At 40.5% G+C, this 7,559-nt stretch overlaps 1 non-coding gene across 1 annotated transcript; it reads right to left on the bottom strand.

Annotated features, from left to right (window-relative positions):
* Window positions 1-7,133: 7,133 nt before the first annotated feature.
* LOC122033136 lies at window positions 7,134-7,239 on the bottom strand. The gene has a single exon (XR_006126391.1). It is a non-coding gene; the product is annotated as a small nucleolar RNA R71 (small nucleolar RNA).
* Between the last annotated feature and the right edge of the window lie 320 nt (window positions 7,240-7,559).

A 7,559-nucleotide genomic window follows, 5' to 3' on the forward strand; every position in this document is an offset into this window, starting at 1 on the left:
AAAGGGTGAAGGGGAAATCTAAAACCCTATAAGACTTGGTCCCTGAAGATAGAGATACATCCTAAGGGGGGAAGATGTGGACCCTGATGAGGAGCGGGGCGGATGATATAGGAAGGAAAACCATAGGTTGCCTGTAAGTCCACTTCTTCTGTATCTGTGAGGTTGGAAGAGCATGAGAGAAACCACGCAGGAGAAGAAACCGCCATAGGGAGAGGCAATCACAGAAAAAGGAATCAAGAAAGAAGACGAAAGATGGAGACGAGAAAACTGCGTAAACCCTTATCTCTCTTTTGGCCCTGTGCTAAAACCCCTAAGTTGAAATGGAAAAAGGGAAAAATGTGAGTAAAAGGTGCTTGGAATATCAATAGTCATAAATGGGTAATAATATTAAAGAATAAAATCAAGAGAAAGAAGTAAAGTTTAAAAAGCTACCTCGGAAAAGGTGTGAGTTTCCTTAGAAGTATTCTTAGGAAACCCTGACAAGGACAAATAGAAATTTGTACAGTAACTATAAGTTTAAGGCGTGGGTGTAATAAAATGGAAGTTGAGCATCAGATATTAGTTAATAGACGAGATCCATAGATAAAAATCGGACGGTTTTGATGAATCGGTCGAGATAAAGATCACTCAAAATATATTGACCAAAGGCTCATTATAATAAGGCCAATAATATACACTATAATAGAACCCCGTGAGACTCAATTACTATGTGAAAAAAAAAGACATGAAGACACAAGGGTAAACCGATCGAGTAAAATAAATCGACCAATATTAAGGATAGCATAATAAAGCTGTGTTAAATCGGGCGAGATATGAATAAACTATGAAATATCGGGCGATATTTATCGATCCTAATATATATATCGACCAGTCATCAAGAAATGAGCTGTTGGGAAAGATGGTATGATGACAAACTAAGCAACATTGAACACATTCATACAGAATAGATAACTAGTGAGGGTAAGCCGATCAATTAAAAAAGATCGACCAATATTAGGAATACCATGGTAGAAATATGTCCAATCAGGTGAGACATAACTAAGCTATAAAATATCAGGCGGTATTTATCAATCTTAATATATACCAATCGATCATCAAGAAACGACCCGTGGGGAAATGTCGTGTTATGATAAACCAAATAGCATTAGATACATTTACATAAAATAGATAGTTATCCTGAGAAAGAGTAAGATTAACAACCTTAGGGGATAATCAAAGTCACACGAGCTTATCAGATCATCATTACATAATCTCAATAACTTGAATTTAAGTTAGAGTCAGCCTAGGGTACAGATCAGGGGGTTTGTTCTCAATCAGTCTGCGCCTATTTAAGAAATTAGGAGGAGGGTCACGAGATAAGTAACTCTCTTCTCTTAATTACTGAATTACCCCTTGAGCTCCTTCAGTAAAAGCAGATAGGATGGACCTCACGATCGGTCTGTTGAATTCGGGAGACTCAATCATGGAAGTGGCTCGTTCTTTGTAACGAACATCCTCGTTCCCCTTGTAGACTACCAACACCATCTGAGAGGTCTTTAATTCATCTTCTTTAGCAGAAACCTCGGCTTTAGCTGAATCAAGGAAGGTGGTCAGAGATGCTACCTCATCCTCTTTCAGTTGCAGGGCTTTGAGCATCTTAGTCAATTCTGCTTCATAATTATCTTTTAGTTCGCCAAGTTTTGAAGTCAGTTCCTGGTTGAGGTCCGTAGCCAGTTTAAATTGTGCTTCAAGACTTTCCATCTGAGCCACAAGCTGTTTCTTGGCGGCAGCAGAAAACGCAGCAGAAGATAACTCAGCAACCTCTTGTTTCAGCTTATCATTTTCAGATCTCAGCCTCTTATTCTCAGCGTATAGGTTGTGTAATAGTCGAGAAAAACCCATATTTTCTATCCATCGCTGGAAGTACAACAGAAAGCCATAAGATATTGGTTGAGAAATAGAAAATAGGCGTTAACAAGCATATACCTGATTCTCCTTATGAGAGAAGCGATCAATTGCCTCAGGAATAGAGAGCTCTTCAAAAAGGGGATGAACTTCATCCCAAGAATTGGCAAAAGAACCCCCTAATAATATGGGAAGAACAGGAATGTTCGAGGAACCAATCGAGAAGGAAGAAGTAGGAATAGAAGGGGGAGCAAAGACTAAGTAGGAAGAAGACGAGGAAGGTAAAGATCCAGAAGTTGGTATAGATAGAGGAAAAGTAAAAGAAACATCCCCAGAAGCGCTGGCACTGGAGAAAGGCGAGGCAGGAAAATTAAGAGAAGGATAAAGCTCCGCCAGCATTGGCTCATCGGAAGGAAAGTCAGCCGAAGCAAAGCCTTCTGAAACCAACTCATCAGCAGGAAGAATAAGCCTCCTTTTTGAAGGAGGAGCCCTAGTTAGTTTACGCCCTGGATGCTTGCCCGTGGAAATTTCAGTTATCAATTTACTGGGGCTATCAGGAGATGTGAGTTCGATTATAGGGAGAGCAGTAGAAGAAGAAATGGAAGCAGCTGCTGGAGAAGTAACAATGGGTACAGGATTGGGAAGGACCTCCACAGAAGGGTCTCTAGGAGCTCCAAGAGCTTCAAGAGCACCCAAAGAACTAGACACTTCAGCCAAAGGAGCTGGATCTTCGATTGGAGGAGGAAGAGCAATTGCGACCAGAAGTTCAGTCTCCTTGGCGCGAAGTATGCCCTCTTCCACACGTAGTTCTTCGTCAATCAAAGCATCATAAAAGCTATCCACTACAGAAAAAAGAACAACAGTTCAGTCGGTTAAAAATAAGGAGAAAGAAATAGGGTATTACCTAAAGGAACTCGAATATCAGGTCTGACAGGGCTTAAACCAAACAAGTATAGGAGATCAACCCGTAGCCACTTAAGAATGGAAATCCGATGATTTAACAATTTCTCACAATAGAGGGGGAAAGAAGGATGAAGATGAAACTCCTTGACATCGGGAAAGGGGGGCAAAAAAGATTTCCAAGCATGAGACCAAGGAATAGGTCCTGGAAACTTTAGGAAGAAAAAATGAGATTTCCAAGCTTTGAGAGATGAAGGCATACCCTCAAAAAGAACCATTTTAGTTCGTGAATGAAACAGGAAAACACCCGGTTCTGAGCACTTGGGATAAGAAAACATGAAGAAATTTTGAGGAGTAGGAGGAATATCCCATAGACGAAACAACATGTAAGTACCGCATAGATAATGAAATGCATTAGGGGCGAACTGCTGCAAAGGAATATCAAAGTACCGACTTATTTCAATCAAGAAAGGAGGAATGGGGAACCTTAAGCCCGCTATCAACTGGTCCCTGAAAAAAGTCACGCAGTCATCAGGGGGACGATGAGGCCGATCATTCGGTGTTGGGATTATGATGCTATATTTCTTGGGAATTTCTTATTGACGACGGATGGATAATCTAGCATTCTTATCAAAGGTAGAAGACATATGAACATACCAAGGAGCAATTGCTTCCGCAGCCATGAACAAAAGTATAGGCTAGTGAAGCAACAGATTACTTACTGAAGACAAGAGAAGAGATCGTCGAGAAACGGTGAGCCCGGGATATGGTTGAAGGCAACAACAAGAAAAGAACTCCAGACAAGGAAAAAGAAATGACAAGGTTTAAAAGGAGACGAAGGGTTTAGGGTTTAGAAGACACACAACTGTCGTTAGATCAAAACATTTTTGCAGCAGGCGCGGAGGATCAGAATAGAAAGGCAGAAGACCCACGTGACGTGGCGGTCAGAAAAAGTGCGTGTCATACCATCATAAAAACATTTATATCAGAAGTGACAGGTCGGATCACGCTAGGGTTGGTAGCGTCTCGGGGTACATTTTCAACATTCTCTCACTTGAAGAAGAACCAATCACTAGCTAGGAAGCTTCGAAAGAAGACGTGAATAACTGGGTATAATAAAATAAAAAGGACTAAACTTTTGACTAAACTCAGGCTAAAGATAAAAACATTTAAGGATGGAGATTTAGGCGAGTGACAACTTTTAAATTAATATCCTTATAAAATATAAACTAATATTTATGAAAGTAGTTTTATACTGATATAACTATGATTATGCTAGATAGGTATAGTGTTGACTGTGATCAATGAGACAATATTGGCTGGTATAACATTAGTTATAATGTGAAGATGTTCCGACAGTTAAGATAGCCTTAGCTATAATAATGACACCCAAGATACACCAAGGAACGATGAATGCCACATCACAGTTAATCTGGTAAATTATAGAAGGATTCAATAGAACCACTTAATTCGACACAAAAGTTTGTTTTTACACTCAGAATCTGATCAGGATACATGACATTACATTTTCCCTCAGAACAGTAAAACCTCAGCTAGATAACAAATATTACAAACATAAACTCTTAGAATGTTCAAAAAATTTCAATCCCACTGGAATCAAACTTACCACGGAGCGGAGATAGAGATAGCTCACTTCGTCCAAGCTTGTCAAGGCTCATATGTGGCAATATGCTGCCTAGGACGAAGAAAGCAACAAAAACAGAAAGGCTCAGAGGCAACGAGATAGGGAATCATTTATTCATTCCATCATGGAAAAGTAAATGTAAAAACCACTTCCCCTCTCAAGCCCTCTGAGCTCGGCAAGTGAAGCAACCAAGTATAGCCCAAGGGTAGCATGTGCTGTGCCCTTCACATAGCACCCTTGGGTCATTTGGCTGCCCCTCTATGAGTAGCAAAAATCTCTCTGAAGTTCCTTGAGTCCTTCAGAGCATCGGCATCTTTGGATGAAAAATCTGAGATGTGAAGCTCCATCTCTTAAGACAATCCCTTGAAACCCAGAGATAGCCGGAGCAAAAATCTCAATAAACTCATATATAGATCTCACCTGGTCCAACAAAAGTCACCCCCAAAGGGGAGGATCTGAGACCATAACCTTAGCAATAAGAGATGACAAGGAAGGAAAAGAATTGGAATGGGTGGTGGATGAAGAGAAGGTTGTAAGCCTATTTAAAGAAGCAAAAGGCTCACAGGATCACTATACTTGGTTTAAAGAGACAGTGGCACACAAAATCTGTGAGGTCATTTCAATATCTGGAGCAGAGTCACGGGTAGGAAAAGACAAGACCATACTTATGTCTAGTCAGTTGTCTACACCTCCTTCGACTAGACTTGAAGGGAAAGCTAGTGATATGGGTTAAGTTTTGTGGGTCTCCCGATAAGGAAAGAAAAGGAGGAAGGAAAAGCAAAAGAGATAGGCTAATATCGGTCGGGACATACCTTCATGATGAAGGTAGGGTAATATCGGTCAGGACATACCTTCATGATGAAGGTAGGGTAATATCGGCCGGGACATAACTTCAGGAAGGAGGTAGGCTAATATCGGTCGGGACATACCCCGATAGGAGGTAAGCCTATATCGACCGAAATACGCCTCCCAGGAGAAAGACCTATATACTTTACAGGAAGTAGGCTAATATCGGTCGGGACATACCTTCATGATGAAAGTAGGCTAATATCGGCCGGGACATAACTTCAGGATGAAGGTAGGCTAATATCGGCCAGGACATTCCCCGATAGGAGGTAAGCCTATATCAACCGAAATACGCCTCCCAAGGGAAAGATATATATACTCTAAATGGAGTAGGGTAATATCAGTCGGGACATAACTTCAGGATGAAGGTAGGCTAATATCGGCCAAGACATACCCCGATAAGAGGTAAGCCTATATCGACTGAAATACGCCTCCCATGGGAAAGATATATATACTCTCTAAGTGGAGTAGGCTAATATCGGCCGGGACATAACTTCAGGACGAAGGTAGGCTAATATCGGCCGGGACATACCTTCAAGGGGAGAGCCAGTACGGGTCGGTCGATCAATACCTTGGAGAGATACTAGATAAAATGTAGTTTATTAATATAAAAGGATACAAATAGAAACTGCATGAAGCTACATGAGAAAGGATCATAAATGAATATTTCAAAGAAGATAATTAACGAGGATATCTGTAATATGTAAATGCATGATAGGTGTTATATATTTTGGCGGGAAATATGCTCCCAGATTATTTTGCAGGTACTAAACGACTACGAAGGTACATCTGGGGTACAAAAAAGATTCCTTAAAAGTCATTTACCATAAGTATGCCGCTGACGTCATGTCATAACAAACTCTAACAAATCGGGGTCCACTTCATGACTACGGAGGTTATATGAAGTGGTATAAAAAGGGGAATCCTCTCCGTTGGCCAGGTAAGTTCACATCATCGCGCACATTCATAACCCTAATTTTCCAACTACTGTTCATCTTCTTCCTCCTTCTTCCACACCGAAAGAGATCACTGACTTGAGCGTCGGAGGGCCTAGCCAGGGATTCCCACCCCAGTCTTAGGTCACTGACGGTAGTGTTGGTTGGTCTCTTGTGCTCAGGAAGTCTTGGAAGCTTCGGATCTGGGTTTTTCCTCTTCAGATTTGGATTTCTTCTTCGTCATCGGGTCTTTGTGTGAGGAGGACCTTCGGTGACTCTGTTTTTCCTGATCCGCTTTGGGTTTCCCGAATCGGTGTTCTACGAGTATTATTCTTCATCAGCGTAGTGGGTTTTCTTCTTCCGGATCTCTGTCTTGTTCAGCTTCTCAGACAGGATCAATAATAAAAAAAAAAAAGCACTGCATTCTTTTTTCTTGCAATTTAAATTCTTCATTGTCTTTCTTGTTCTTCATATAGCGTTTTATTTCTCGTCTTTAATTCTTCATTTTTGTTTTTTCTCATAATTTTTTTAGATATCCATGAGCACTAACATGTCAAGTAGGGCCTTAAGAGGTTTCTCTGCATCCATTTTTGCAAGATTTTTATCTCCTATTGTGCAGCCTCATATTGAAGCAGAAAGTTTCCAACTAGACCCAGAGTTAATTTCCATGATACAAGGTCACAAATTTAGAGGAGAAGCATCAGAAAGTCCTTATCTGCACCTTGAGACATTTCTAGAGCTTTGTGATATGGTGAATTGTGAAGGAGTATCAGCAGATATATTTCGATTGATGGCATTTCCTTTTAGCATCAAGGATAAAGCAAGGACTTGGTTATATTCTCTCCATCCTCAAAGCATCACAAGTTGGGAACAATTGTAGCAGCAATTTCTGAATCATTTTTTTCCTCCAAGCAGAATAATCTACATGAGGAGTTGCATCATAAATTTTGCTCAGGCACATGGAGAATCAATATTTGAAGCATGGGACAGATTCAAGAGTCTACAGAGATAGTGCCCTCATCATGGTTTAGAGAAATGGATGATTCTACACATATTCTATAGGGGGATTTCTTTTTCAGATAAGTATTTGTTAGATTCATCAGCTGGAGGGTCTTTTATGGACAAGAGTATAGAAGAAGCTTATACATTAATTGATCAAGTGGCATTGAACCTCCAAGGATGGTCGAGCAAAAGTTGGATGGAATCTCCCTCAGAAATTCAAGAAGTACAAACCATATATAAAAGAGAGCCTGTCAAACAAAATGCAGTTCAACCACCCAAGAATGTCAAAATTCAGAAGTCATAGAATGAGGAGTTCAAACATTTGGGGGAAAAGATTAATAGCATAG

This window comes from Zingiber officinale, chromosome 11A (genome assembly GCF_018446385.1).
Source record: "Zingiber officinale cultivar Zhangliang chromosome 11A, Zo_v1.1, whole genome shotgun sequence".
NCBI classification, from domain to species: Eukaryota; Viridiplantae; Streptophyta; class Magnoliopsida; order Zingiberales; family Zingiberaceae; genus Zingiber; species Zingiber officinale.